Source organism: Hemitrygon akajei, chromosome 15 (assembly GCF_048418815.1).
Source record: "Hemitrygon akajei chromosome 15, sHemAka1.3, whole genome shotgun sequence".
Classification (NCBI taxonomy): domain Eukaryota; kingdom Metazoa; phylum Chordata; class Chondrichthyes; order Myliobatiformes; family Dasyatidae; genus Hemitrygon; species Hemitrygon akajei.
The window spans coordinates 83,839,714-83,855,548 of record NC_133138.1 but is presented as its reverse complement, the minus strand read 5'-3'; positions in this window follow the sequence as shown (position 1 = coordinate 83,855,548).

Below are 15,835 nucleotides of genomic sequence, written 5' to 3'. Positions count from 1 at the left end.
GCAAACACAAAACTTAATCCTTTAAAAAGAAATGAGGGTAAAATGGGGCAATTTTGCTCCAGCCATCTCACCTCAATCCTTTGGTGCCCAATACAACATTTGGCCTTTCTTCTGCTATTATATGAAATAATAATTTGTAAACTTAATATTTGATGGTGTCATCAGGGGATGAGAGTCACCTAAAAAGTTGTCAAGACCTGGTGGATGGTCTCAACCCATTTTTTTAAGTCAAGTGGCTGCTTTATATTTTGCATTTCAGTCATACGTTATTACAGAATGATTATTTTTTTTAGATTTTGTGCACTAGGACTTAACACATTTTATTTTTATCTACCCTTGTCCCAGGACAACAGAAAAAGTAAATCAATTATGTACCAAGGTTGTAGATACAAAGTGCATTGGGTTACTGCACGATGTGCACTTTTATACAGGCTATAGGGATTCTTTAATGTTAATAGAGAAAGGAAAATTTTTGCAGTGTTTCGTGGAATTTACATTAGAAAACGTGTGCAATGTTTGGATAGTGTTAAGTATTGGCAGGTGTTAAACCTGAGTCTATATTAACAAATTATAATGTAGAGAACTGAGAGCTATTACACTGCCAACGACCTGGGTTCAATTCCCACTGTTATCTGTAAGGAGTTTGTATGTTTCCCCCCCCAAGACCTCATGATTTCCTCTGGGTGTTCTGGTTTCCTCCCATACTTCAAAGACTTATGGGTTAGTAGGTTAATTGGGCAGCACGGGCTCAGTGGGCTGGGAGAGCCATGTATCATGTTATGTTTCTATAGAGGATAATGGAGCAAAAAAAAGCCAAACTATTGGAGGAACTCAGCAGGTGAAGCAGCATCATTGGGGGAGGGGAGGGGTTGTTGATGTTTCAGCTAAAACCTGCATGGTGACATTCGTCTGCAATGTTTCTGGACTTGTTGAGTTCCACCAGTTGTTTATTTTCTCCAGGTTCCAGCATCTGCAGCTCCCTGTTTCTTCACGAGAATAATGACTCACTTATGAATGTTGGTGCTAAACTTTAGTCCCATTTAAAAAGTATTAATACATTAGCAGATTTAATTGATTTATCTGGTATCTGAACCCTGATTGGAAAGAGTATAATTCAATGAATGTCAGCAGTACTACTGCTTTTCTCTGCTCTGGATATCCTACAGGCATTGTCAGGATGCTCCGTACATTTAAGGTGGGACGACAGGCTCATGAGGGATAATCAATTGTGATGTAAGCATTGCAAATTTATTGAGTGATAATCTGCATTTGATTACCAGAAGATCAGACAGTTAGTGGCAATTTGGCATTTCATATTGCTGACATTCTTATGTTTTATGTGGAAAAGAGGTGCAGATGAACCTAGGACAAGCTTACGTAAGAACTGTCAAGGTAAAGTTATATGATTCATATTCTAGTGTAATTCAGATCACATTGAAAATTTGAAATCAATACCATACTTTGGGTAGTATTTAGGTTTTTAATTCCTTTCGCATTTTTTCTTTTCTCAAAAGCATGCTGCTTTTGAAATGCAAACATCTTAATCTGTTTTTCTTAATTGTGGCATCCCTGCTTCTGGCATTTGTAGGTTCAAGAATCTTAAGGGTTTTGTACTTTATTATTAATTTAATCCTGAAATAAGTGCCAGTAAAACTTGCTTATAGATGTTTTCATTTAGTACCATATTTTTCAGTCTTGTACATGGGAAAAAAACTTCTCAGATGAGTTGGCTTCCGTGAAAAATGTGCTCGCAGGGAAATTAGAGCAGGCACTTCCAGCCATGAAGCCATTTGTGCATGAAGCATTTATCACATGGAAAGCATGTTTCATGGTGTGTACCCTTAATATGTTGGACACTAATTTAAACCAGGCTTTGGTCAGTCATAACAGAAGCATTTTTTCATAGCATTGTATTCTATGGAGGAATATGGTTCAAATAACCTCCCAATGAATTTACAAAACTTCTTTAGTCTGTAGCCAGACACATTGGACATTAATTCTGAATCCTTCTCCAGCTGACTGAAGCATCCATTCCCATTACTACATTTTAAACCTCACTGTGGTGCCTCTGTAATTGGTCCATCACATGTTCTACATACATTGACAACAGAGCAGGGTGGATATGTCAGTATACCCTAAAGGAGGAAAGTAATATGGGCTCCCATCTGTAGACCCTGACTCTGAGTGAAAAGGGAGTCATGTTGCCAAGTTGAATCTCTGAGGAGCTGTGTCCCCAAAATATAAAGCTTTTGATGCCTGTGTAGACAATTCTTCATGGACAGTTTCAACCATATACCTGTGTCTGGATTCTTCTGCCCAAGAAAGTAAAGAACACTCTCATCGTAAAGTTTCCAGCCCCTGGATCACTTCTAGATAGTGCCAATGAACAATGCGAACCAAGGGTGACATCCTGCAGACAGTACACAAAACTATTTCTTTACTACTTCTTTTAAATACAATTCTACTAACAAGCTGCATGTGATTGGAACCTCTGATTTACCTGTGATGGTGTGTTTTTGGGCCGATTGAGCGATCTGGCACTTTGCTTTCTCTAAGGGAGTTTGGTGAGGCTGGGAGCGGAGTGTGCAGTGTGAGATGGGGCTCAAGCCCATGATCTACTCCATTGCTTCTCTCCAATTGAGGGGTCGAGGATGTGAGCCTATGATTGACTCCATTGCTTCTCTCCAATTGAGGGGTCGAGGGTGTGTGCCTATGATTGACTCCATTGCTTCTCTCCAATTGAGGGGTCGAGGGTTGAGAGCCCATGATTGACTCCATTACTTCTCTCCAATTGAGGGGTCGAGGGTTGAGAGCCCATGATTGACTCCATTACTTCTCTCCAATTGAGGGTTCGAGGGTGTGAGCCTATGATTGACTCCATTGCTTCTTTCTGATTGAGGGTTCGAGGGTGAGAGCCCATGATTGACTCCATTGCTTCTCACCATTTGAGGGGTCAAGGGTGTGAGCCCATGATTGATTCCATTGCTTCTCTCCAATTGAGGGGTCGAGGGTTGAGAGCCCATGATTGACTCCATTACTTCTCTCCAATTGAGGGGTCGAGGGTTGAGAGCCCATGATTGACTCCATTACTTCTCTCCAATTGAGGGTTCGAGGGTGTGAGCCTATGATTGACTCCATTGCTTCTTTCTGATTGAGGGGTCGAGGGTGAGAGCCCATGATTGACTCCATTGCTTCTCACCATTTGAGGGGTCAAGGGTGTGAGCCCATGATTGATTCCATCGCTTCCCACCAATTGAGGGGTCAAGTAAGGTTGAAACCGATAAAGGCAAGCGCAGAGGATGGGTTGGTGTTCAGTGCCATCTGCCTACGTTTGACCGGTCTTCCTCCCCCTCTTGCTAGCTGCTGTTGTGGGGAAGCCTTGGGTTCCAAGATGCAAGGATTGATTGGTGAGGTTTTGGACTCTTTTTCTGGGGGACTTTGGAGTTCGATGCAGACCATTTTATTTGCCACGGGAATTCACCTCTGTCCTTATATTCGGTGTCTACATTCCCTCCAGCGCTAATGCTAAGGAGGCGCTCTGTGAACTGTACAGGGCTATTAGCGAACTGCAGAATGCACATCCTTCTGGTCTGTTTATTGTTGCCGGTGATTTTAACCACGCAAAACGTAAGTCAGTGCTCCCCAAATTCCATCAGAATGTGCACTTTGCAACGAGGGGGAGAACGCGTTGGACCTGGTTTACACAAACATCCCCGACATGTACCGGGCAGAGCTCCGCCCCCACCTCGGATACTCAGACCACATCTCTGTTATGCTAATCCCAGCATACAGACGGCTCGTCAGGCGCTCCAGACCAGTTCAGAAGCAGGTGAAAACCTGGCCAGCAGGAGCTTCAAGACTGCTTTGAGCACACTGACTGGCACATGTTCAGGGAGGCTGCAACCGATGGCAACTCTATCAACTTAGAGGAGCACACAGCATCAGTGACCAGCTACATCAGCAAGTGCATTGATGATGTTACTCTGTCCAAGACCATCACTATACGCACTGACCAGAAGCCATGGATGACCGCGGAGGCACGTGCGCTGCTGAGGTCCCGCGACTCTGCCTTCAGAGCAGACGACAAGGCAGCTCTAACAACAGCAAGGGCCAAACTGACCCGAGCCATCAGAGGGGCAAAGCGTGCACACGCCCAGCTAATCCACAGCCACTTCCAGGACAGCGGCCACACGCAGTGCATGTGTAAGAACATCCAGGACATCACCAATTACAAGACAACATCACCTGACTGTGCAGGTGATGCCTCCCTCCCAGATGCGCTGAATAACTTCTACGCCCGGTTTGAGGCGGAAAATGACGTGGTGACAAGGAAGTCCACCCCTCTTACAAATGACGAGGTGCTGTGTCTCACCGTGGTCGACATGAGAAGAACCCTGTGCAGGGTCAACCCACGGAAGGCTTCTGGACCAGACAACATCCCTGGTAGAGTGCTCAGAGGATGTGCAGACCAGCTAGCAGATGTTCTCACTGACATCTTCAACATCTCCCTGAGCAGCGCCACCATTCCAACGTGCTTCAAGGCCGCCACCATCATCCCCCTGCCGAAGAAGTCTTCAGTGTCCTGCCTAAATGACTACCGTCCCGTTGCAGTCACATCCATCATCATGAAATGTTTCAAGAGGTTCGTCATGAGGCATATCAAGACCCTGCTGCCTCCCTCACTGGACCCCCTGCAGTTTGCGTACCGTCCCAACCGCTCAACAGATGACGCCATTGCTACCACCCTCCACCTGGCCCTAACCCACCTGGACAAAAAAGACACATACGTTCGGATGCTGTTCATAGACTTCAGTTCAGCATTCAACACAATCATCCCTCAGAAACTGATTGGAAAGCTGAGCCTACCGGGCCTGAACACCTCCCTCTGCAACTGAATCCTAGACTTCCTGACTGGGAGACCTCAGTCAGTCCAGATCGGGAGCAGCATCTCCAACACCATCACACTGAGCACGGGGGCTCCCCAGGGCTGTGTGCTCAGTCCACTGCTGTTCACTCTGCTGACCCACGACTGTGCTGCAACACACAGCTCGAACCACATCATCAAGTTCACCAATGACACGACCATGGTGGGTCTCATCAGCAAGAACGATGAGTCAGCTTACAGAGAGAAGGTGCAGCGGCTAACGGACTGGTGCAGAGCCAACAACCAGTCTCTGAATGTGTACAAAACAAAAGGGATGCTTGTTGACTTCAGGAGGGCACGGAGCGACCATTCCCTGCTGAACATCGACGGCTCCTCGGTAGAGATCGTAAAGAGCACCAAGTTTCTTGGTGTTCACCTGACGGAGAATCTCACCTGGTCCCTCAACACCAGCTCCATAGCAAAGAAAGCCCAGCAGCGTCTCTACTTTCTGCAAAGGCTGAGGAAAGTCCATCTCCCACCCCCCATCCTCATCACATTCTACAGGGGTAGTATTGAGAGTATCCTGAGCAGCTGCATCACTGCCTGGTTCGGAAATTGCACCATCTCGGATCGCAAGACCCTGCTGCGGATAGTGAGGTCAGCTAAGAAGATCATCGGGGTCTCTCTTCTCACCATCACGGACATTTACACTACACGCTATATCCGCAAAGGAAACAGCATTATGAAGGACCCCATGCACCCCTCATACAATCTCTTCTCCCTGCTGCCATCTGGGAAAAGGCTACGAAGCATTCAGGCTCTCATGACCAGACTATGTAACAGTTTCTTCCCCCAAGCTATCAGACTTCTCAATACCCGAAGCCTGGACTGACACCTTGCCCTATTGTCCTGTTTATTATTTATTGTAATGTCTACACTGTTTTTGTGCACTTCATGCAGTCCTGTGTAGGTCTGTAGTCTAGTGTAGCTTTCTCTGTGTTGTTTTTTTACGTAGTTCAGTCTAGTTTTTGTACTGTGTCATGAAACGTTGTCTCATTTTTACTATGTGCTGTACCAGCAGTTATGGTCGAAATGACAATAGAAGTGACTTGACTGGACTTGACGTAATGTGCATGTATTACTGGATTCTGGTTGTTACTACCTTTTATGGTTTTGAGTGGTTTGATCGGGAAGATTGGTGAGACGAGGTGCTTTGGTGAAGACTGGCTCTGTGGCCTGCGCTCGATTACTGGCACTGAACTGAGTTGAACTAACCTGGATATTCCTGGACTTCTGGTTTGATGTTTGATACTCAAAGTGTTGTTCCTTTGCTCTTTGCCGTTTGCACAATTTGTTCTTTTTTCATGCGTTGGATGTTTGATGTTTTCTAGGAAGAGGTTCCATAGTGTTTCTTTGTTTCTTGTCTGCCTGCAGGAAGATGAAATTTGATCTTTGAACTTATAAGATGGCTTTGGCTGGTCTGTGCTCTTTCTCATTGTTTGTCGCTCACTCTAGTATTAGGGATGGAACCATTGATGCTCTCTCTATTGAAAAATAAAAGTCCACATTTTCCCTGCTAATGGCAATCAGGCTTAGTGAGGGCTGAGCTTTCAGAGCATTGTGGGATCCTCATGGTGATCAACTTCACTTGTGTGCTTCATGAAACACAAGGGGAACCACTGCTGCTTACATAAACCTACCCATGTGAAGAACTCACACCTCTTTCTTTTTTCAGCAAACTGCGTGGCTGAAAAACCCATATTTCATACACGGCAAGTCCGAGGGCTGGGTCATTAAGGATAGTGGTGGCCCCTCCCTTCCATGACTTTAAATTTCTGCACAATTCAGTGAATTCAGAACACCGTTACATAGAAGCATGGTACCACAAGGAGACTTGTGTACAGGACCAATCCATTTCTTAAAATGAGATCATACTGTGTTTCATAGTTTGCCTCCTTCGCAATCTAGCCAGTAAGAACACTTTGCCTTGTCCAAGGCCACCCAGCACAGGAAAGGGAGGCACTGAAGCTAATTGCAGCACATTAATATGTTTGTGGCAAATCAAAATCATGTTTATTATCACTGAAATATGTCAACAGATTTGTTGTTTTGTGGCAGCAGTACAGTGCAAGACATAAAATTACTGTTACAAAAATAAATAGTGTAAAAAACAAATAACGAGGTGGTTTATAGGTTTATGGAGTGTTCAGAAATCTGTTCGAGGAGGAAAAATTACTTATAAAGCATTAAGCATAGGTCTTCAGACTCCTGTAACTCTTCCTCAAAGGTACTAACTCAAAGAAGACTTTAACATTGCATGTTGCCTTCTTGAGGTATTGCCTCCTGAGGATGTGCTTGATAGCAGGGAAGATTCCTCTGTGATGGATCTGTTTAAGTCTACCACCCTCTGTAGTCTCTCACAATCCTGTACATTAAAGGCTCCATTACCTGTCAGAGTGCTCTCCACTATACAGTGCATCTGCCTGGTATAGAGACTCCAAGGGGCAGGATCAAAAGAGGCCACAGAGGTTTGTAGACTTAGCCAACTCCATCATGGGCACAACCTTCCCTACCTACCTAGGACAGGGGAATGGTAGGGGAGCATAAACAAAATTGTAGTACCCCGACAGAATCTGGCCTGGCCAAACAAATTGTATTACTGTTGTGGGAGGGGCTCACATACACCAGACAAATGCAGGCTTGAAGTTGAAACTTGAAGAAAATGCAACAAGACAGGACATAGAAAGAGCATGGTGGGCTGACAAAAATAAATGGACTATGCAGTAAAGCAAAAAAGATAAACAGTCAAGTTGCAATTTCAAAAAGCTCATATACCAGTAGCGGCATGCTGTTGATGAAAAATCTGAGAATGATAAGAGTGACACAGGAATGAGTAGCCTTGAGATTTACAATGCGAAAGTTAATGAGACAAGCAATATGACTTACATCAAAAGTGAACAGCAAATTAATTAAAATGGAATTGGACAGTGGTTTGGCTGTTTGGCTGTTTCAGTCATTCCACAAAATGAGTTTGAATGAAATTTCAAAGATATCCAACTAACAGCTTACACTGGAGAAAGATAACTCCTGTGGAAGTGGTGGAAACGATGTTTGTATCAGTGAAAGACAACAACCAACAAGCCACCTTGGGCGTGTATGTAGTAACAAAAGGTGGACCAGCATTGTGATGACACGATTGGCTGAGACAGATCCATTCACCAATTGCATGCCGCATCCCCTGCAATATAGTCAACTGAAAGCAAATTAAGAAAGGCACTGGATGATGCCACAGCAGTGTTCAAGGATGGCTTTGGAAAACTCGAATTACATCAAAGGTAAAAGTGTTAAAGGAAAATGCAACACAAAAGTTTTACAAAGCCCATCCAGTTCCTTACATATCTATGACAAAATAGCCAGTAAGCTAGATTACATGGAAGCTGAAGGAATTCTTTCCAAAGTTGAGTGGAGCCTATGGGCAACTCCAGTGGTCCTAGTAGCCAATAAAAATGGGTCTGTCAGGATCTGTGATTTAAGGTCACTATCAACCCAGTACAGAGAGCAGATCAATATCCTCTGCCCATGATAGTTAGGCAGGGGGGAATGTTGTGTACTTAATATTTCAGTTTCATGTTTTTCTTTCAATTAGTTTTATGTTTTTGGATTTACAAACATGACAGAATCAATTAAAGTTTTGAAAGAAAAGTAGATGTGCACTAAGGGAAGCAACTTTCAGGCCTACTGGAAATGGGAATGAAAGAACTGTTGAACAAATAATGGGCTAACTGGCTTCTTTGTGTGATTCTGCTCCAGTCTTTTTCCATGACCACAAAAATGATCTTTTTATATGAGGTTGTACTTTGTATTTCGGAAGTTCAGATGGATTCTGCTTCCACACCCTTACAAATCTTAGTAATTTTATGTATTATCCCTTACTTCTACTGTGTTTTGTTTTGCCCATTATTTAAATCTGTTACCAACTCAATTGGTGGTGGAAACAAATTCTCTATATCTCTTTCATCGGAAACCTCATAATTTTAAATGCTTTAAAATCAACTTTAATATTCTCTGCTGGATGGAGGACAATTTCAGTATTTCCAGTCTCACTGCATTCTTCAGGTAAACTTTCATTAGATTCTTATAATAGTTTGATTTTGATTGTACTGCCTTTCCATGTTGTAATCCTACAGTACTAAATTTCACATTAATCTAAATGAATTTCCTTCTGCTACTCTCTGTACATTTCACCAGGTTATCATATCTACTTATCACTCAATTCATTATTTACTATGTTGCTGAATCTTGTATCATTGGTAAGCTTCATAACTATCCACTCTAAGTCTAAGTTCAGGTTACTGATATTAATGCTGCTTCTTTCCAGTTGAATAAATATTCATTCACCACAATGTCTCCTATTACCCAAGTCACAGCCAGCTTTTCAAGTTCAAGTTTAATTATCATTCAACCATACATGGATACCTATGAATACAGCCAAACAAAACAGTGTTACTCCAGGGCCAAGGTACAAAACACAGTACCACCAGTCACACACAGCACATATAAGATAGTATAAGATAGATACAGTCGCACAAAAAAGTATGAAGTCCATGAATGTTGCAGTTGTCTGTAATGGAACACTATACAGCTTGTCTTCTGCTGAGCGCACAATGGAAAGGTGCACCACACCTCGCTCCAGGACAACTGCAAACAGCTGATATTGTGGCTTAAGGCCTAATCCTCACTACGAATGAGGCCAAGCAGCTTCCCCTGCTGCCTGCACAATGCAAGGCACATATAGAACATATAAGATAGCAGCTAAACAGAATCACATACACAAAAAATAAAATCCAAGTCCCCAAGACCATGAATGTTGCAGCAGTCTGCAGTCAAATTAAGCTTGTCTAATGCGAATGAACACTGGAGGCAGCACCTACACCTCTGGCACCGATTCTGATGCTTCTCCCTTGGATGGTTGCAAACAGGCAACACTGCAGCTTGAGGCCTAGACTTTGCTACTACCGAGACCACGCAAGTTCCCCGCCATCTGCACCCACCATTCGCCAATAAACCAGTAACAAGAATCGCGACTAAGACAAGTCACTCGCTATTAGTCCGCACACCGTCTTCGTGCACCAACTCTAATGCCTGTGTAGCAGGGAGCAGGACAGTCTGCACCAAGTCCAGCTCCACATTTTTGTTCCACAAGCTTCCATTATTGAAAGTTATTATGGTACTTTATCAATTGGCTTTAGAATGTTCATACAGTGGATGAGGAAAAAATTTGCTTAAGCAAGCTCACTGCCTCTTGGCTTAATGTGCATTAGCAACTTTGTTTTCTGATAGGTGCCAATTGTCATTTATATTTGAGCTGATGTCCACAAGAAGTTTCATCCTTCTGCTGACTTGGCAAAAGTTTGCCAATTTCTGTTACTGCTCTGTAGAAATAATTTGGAGTTTTGTAAAGTATTCAGTTGCACTTTCCAGGTTCTATGATTTTAACATAGAAACAGAATTCCTTCTAAGTTATAACATTATTAAAATGTCATTGTAATGATCATTCAACAATGTTAAAGTCAAGCAAAATTTTCAAGTGTTGTAGAGCATATTTACTACAATAAAGTAAATATATATTTCTGTAATTTGTTGGACAGTTACAAAGATGGAGAACATTTACCAAGAAAATCATTCCCAGTAGATGATGGTAAAGAAGTTATATAATGTCACCAGCATGCTGTAACTATACAGCTATTCATTTCATTCACCTAAATTTTAAGTAACATTTAACAGTAATTAGCAGAATACTGAAGATGTTTTATATTCAGATGGTTCAGTCCAAGAAGATATTAATTGAAAGAGTGTGCCCACTCCCTCCCTGACCCCATTATTGAGGTATCTACCAAGAGAAATAGTTTCTTCAGCTTCTCCCATCACAAACAGTTGAAGACAATGGTGACTACACACCTTACTGGCTGGACATTTGAAGACAATGCATACATATGAAATGTACAAACTTCTTTGGCTTAGGAAGTATAAATCAGCAGTCCTGACATTATGGGGAGGGGCAGCAATTCATCTGGTGGGCATGTCATTACTTTCACGGGCACATCGGAATTGTCTTTTAAACATGACAGTGACTCATCTGGATTGAATTCATAATAAAGGAGCAATTGACTAATCATAGCAATTAATCTCTATTAGTTTATCCACGCGATATTGAGAAATAAATGAGGAAAACCCCTCATCAGTCACTGAAGGTGAATGAGCAAGTGCAGCAGGCAGTGAAGAAGGCTAATGGAATGTTGGCCTTTATTACAAAGGGAATTGAGTACAAGAGCAAGGAAATCCTCTTGCATTTGTACAGGGCCCTGGTGAGACCACACCTGGAGTATTGTGTACAGTTTTGGTCTCCAGGGTTAAGGAAGGACATCCTGGCTGTAGAGGAAGTGCAGCGTAGATTCACAAGGTTAATTCCTGGGGTGTCTGGACTGTCTTACACAGAGAGGTTAGAGAGACTGGGCTTGTACATGCTGGGATTAAGGAGATTGAGAGGGGATCTGATTGCAACATATAAGATTATTAAGGGATTGGACAATATAGAGGCAGGAAATATGTTCCAGATGCTGGGAGAGTCCAGTACCAGAGGGCATGGTTTGAGAATAAGGGGTAGGTCATTTAGGACAGAGTTAAGGAAAAACTTCTTCTCCCAAAGAGTTGTGGGGGTCTGGAATGCACTGCCTCGGAAGGCAGTGGAGGCCAATTCTCTGGATGCTTTCAAGAAGGAGCTAGATAGGTATCTTATGGATAGGGGAATCAAGAGATATGGGGACAAGGCAGGAACCGGGTATTGATAGTAGATGATCAGCCATGATCTCAAAATGGCGGTGCAGGCTCGAAGGGCCGAATGGTCTACTTCTGCACCTATTGTCTATTGTCTATTGTAATGGAGAGTCTGGAGAACCATGTCAACAGTCTGCTTTTAATTTCCAAGTGTGTTACACTTACCACTTAAATTATTCATTACTAATTTATTCCAAAATGAAATTTCTGCAGGAAACCCATACTATTTGCAATTTTCATATATAAACTTAGATTTAGTTTACTAAATTAGTAATGATTTGGATGTCATCAGTTGTTTCAAGATGTTTAAATAAAACTTCTTGGAGCAATTCATGTGAGCTGGTGCTATGCTCCACAACATACCTTGTTTTTCAAAGACCTCCAAGTTTGAGTGTCACATCTGGATCATAAATCATGCTATTTATGAGGTCCTACAGTTTATCTTTAGCAAAGGCAGTAACACATTGTTTTTAGGATTTGTGCATCTGTACTCCAACCTATTTTCTCCTTTACTTCTTTTAACCTCATATTGCATTCTTATTAAACAAATAGTATGTGGCTTCCAATTATTCCCACCAAATGTGACACTTGTCTATATTGAAATTGATTTGCACATCTTCATTGATGTAATTTACCTCATTTATTTTATGCAGCATGTATCGTCATTTGCAATTTTTTTACCTGTAACTCCAAATCTTTAATGTAATTTTGTCTATATAAAACAGCATTTCCCATCATTTACTGGTCTGATATGTAATGTTAAGTTTTTTGTTCTATAATAAATTTGCATTAACATTATGCATCCAGCAGTTTTGTTAATGCCACTAACTCCAACATTGAGCCTTTTGATGCATCAACTTGTTTCAGCAATGCCAGTTCATAGCTGATATTGCAAATTATGAAAATATATGCTGCTTTTTTTCTAATGTACAGATTGCTGTCTATTTTGCAAATTAATAAAATGTCTCATTGCAACCTCAGCAAATTAGCACCCATTAGTTTACGGGTAAGGGTTGTATTCAATGAAGTTTGGTAATGTTACAGCTTCTATGACATTATCTGGCATATACACTTATAGTTACAAAAATATAATTTTTGCTATCCTCCCTGTTAATACTGGCAGAAGAATTTACTGCCTAGATTTTATACATATGGTCCAATTAATTCTTTGTACGTTGTTAGAGTATTATATTTTTCTGAATACATTTTTAATTGCAGAAAAATAGTATAATGTATTGTGTTGAAAAGGCATGTTTTATTCTCTTAGGCATATTCTAAAATACCATTAAATGTGAATATTTATGTAGTATTACTAAAGGATCAAAGAAAAAAAACCTGTAATCACACATTCTATAAGTAATCTCTGGACTGAAAGCAAGTATGACTTGAACATCAGGAAAGGTGTAAGGAAACAGGAACATACAGCTCAAGATGGTGCTGCAAGTAGCATCAAATATTCCTGTTTAGGACTGCTACAGCAGAAATCCACAGTCACAGCTGTGGCTATTTCAGTAAGCAGCATCATTTTAAGACGTAAAAAAAATCTATCAATTCTCAAAATTATCAGATGCTGGAGGACTGCAGATTCGGGTCATGATTGTAATTTCCCTTCAAGAAAAAGGAAATGAGGAAAACGTGCTGGTCTGCAAGTATGATTAAAATGCAGAGCAATTAGACCACCACTCATGCTGGTGAAAGTACAGTCTCTGGAAAATAAAAATTGAAGACCTCAGAGCAAGATTGCAGTACCAGAAGGACATCAGGGACTGCTGTTTACATGCAAACATGGTAACATGGTACCCCACCCCTGCCATTTCAGATGCCAAGTTGCAGACCGAGGTCTTCCCCCCACCATTGCAAAGACAGGACAGCTGAGTCTTTTAAAGAGCCAGAGCATGTTTCATGATTAACTCTTTGAGGTGCACGGACAAGAACTGTATCAGTCCTGCTTACCTGACATGGAACATCCAGCAGCAAATGTCGTCCAGTTTATCTGCCAGGGAATTTTCTGTTGTCATCCTGGTAGTGATGTACATTCCAGCCTGGCGAATGTCAGGCAGGCACTGGAGGAACTGAGCACCGTAATCAACAGTCATGAAACAGCACACCCTGGTTCCTTCCCTATCATTGTGCGGGTTTCAACCAGACCAAGTCTCTGACCAGCTACCACCAACATATCCCCTGTGGAACCAGAGAAACCAATGCACTTGACAACTGTTACACCATTATCAAGAACACTTATCGTGCTATACCATGCCTGCAATTTGAAAAGTCTGATCACCTGGTTGTATTTCTACTCCAGGTGTATAGGCAGCATCAGTAGTGAGGACCAAGGTATGGTCAAGGGAGGCAGAGGAACACTGACAGAATGACTTTTGAGACAGTGGGCCAGACAATATTTAGTAGTTAGTAGTTATTCAAATTGAATAAATATGCTACAGTTGGCACCAATCTTACCCAAACCAAAAGCTGTGGATGAACCAGGAGATTCACAGTCTGCTAAGGGGTAGATCTGTGGCATTCAAGTCTGGTGATCCAGAACTATACAAGAAGTCCACAGATGACCTATGGAAGGTAATTCTAAGATTGAAGTTAGTGATAAAATCAGATGCATACTTATTTGGGACAACTCTTAAAGAACAAAAAACAAATTGAGAAAATAGCTTAATTGGGGCAGCAGACGGGTCAGTCATGTGCATTTGTGTGGCTGTTAGACACTACACTGTGCCAGGAGTGAACTGTTGCATCATGTGCTTGTGTTATGTTATCCATTTGGGCCAATAGCTGCCAATTCAAAAAGAAGTTATGTTTGATAATTTTGCCACGAAAAGATTTGATACTAGCCAAAACAATTACCCTTCTTGTACCAAATTAAAAACTGTCTGCCTAACACTACTCATCGACAGCTGGCAGAGATAACTGGAGTGCCAAAATCTACAACTGTATGCTTGATACATCGGCAAGATAAACAGAGAAGAATGGGCATTAGGTCCCAGAATGACAGCATGATGGAAGATTCAATCTTTAGGTATTAATATTGAAGTAGTAAAATGGATTCAACAGTGGCTGGATGGGCGATGCCAGAGAGTAGTGGTGGATAACTGTTTGTCAGGTTGGAGGCCGGTGACTAGCGGTGTGCCTCAAGGATCTGTACTGGGTCCAATGTTGTTTGTCATATACATTAATGATCTGGATGATGGGGTGGTAAATTGGATTAGTAAGTATGCAAATGATACTAAGGTAGGTGGCGTTGTGGATAATGAAGTAGGTTTTCAAAGCTTGCAGAGAGATTTAGGCCAGTTAGTAGAGTGGGCTGAAGGATGGCAGATGGAGTTTAATGCTGATAAGTGTGAGGTGCTACATTTTGGTAGGAATAAATCAAAATAGGACATACATGGTAAATGGTAGGGCATTGAAGAATGCAGTAGAACAGAGTGATCGAGGAATAATGGTGCATAGTTCCCTGAAGGTGGAATCTCATGTGGATAGGGTGGTGAAGAAAGCTTTTGGTATGCTGGCCTTTATAAATCAGAGCATTGAGTATAGGAGTTGGGATGTAATGTTAAAATTGTACAAGGCATTGGTGAGGCCAAATTTGGAGTATTGTGTACAGTTCTGGTCACCGAATTATAGGAAAGATGTCAACAAAACAGAGAAAGTACAGAGGAGATTTACTAGAATGTTACCTGGGTTTCAGCACCTAAGTTACAGAGAAAGGTTGAAGAAGTTAGGTCCTTATTCTTTGGAGCGTAGAAGGTTGAGGGGGGTCTTGATAAAGGTATTTAAAATTATGAGGGGGATAGATAGAGTTGACGTGGATAGGTGTTTTCCATTGAGAGTAGGGGAGATTCAAACGAGGACATGAGTTGAGAGTTGGGGGCAAAAGTTTAGGGGTAACGCGAGGCGGAATTTCTTTACTCAGAGAGTGGCAGCTGTGTGGAACGAGCTTCCAGTAGAAGTGGTAGAGGCAGGTTCGGTATTGTCATTTAAAGTAAAATTGGATAGGTATATGGACAGGAAAGGAATGGAGGGTTATAGGCTGAGTGTGGGTCAGTGGGACTAGGTGAGAGTAAGCATTCAGCATGGACTAGAAGGGCCAAGATGGCTTGTTTTTGTGCTGTAGTTGTTATATGGTTA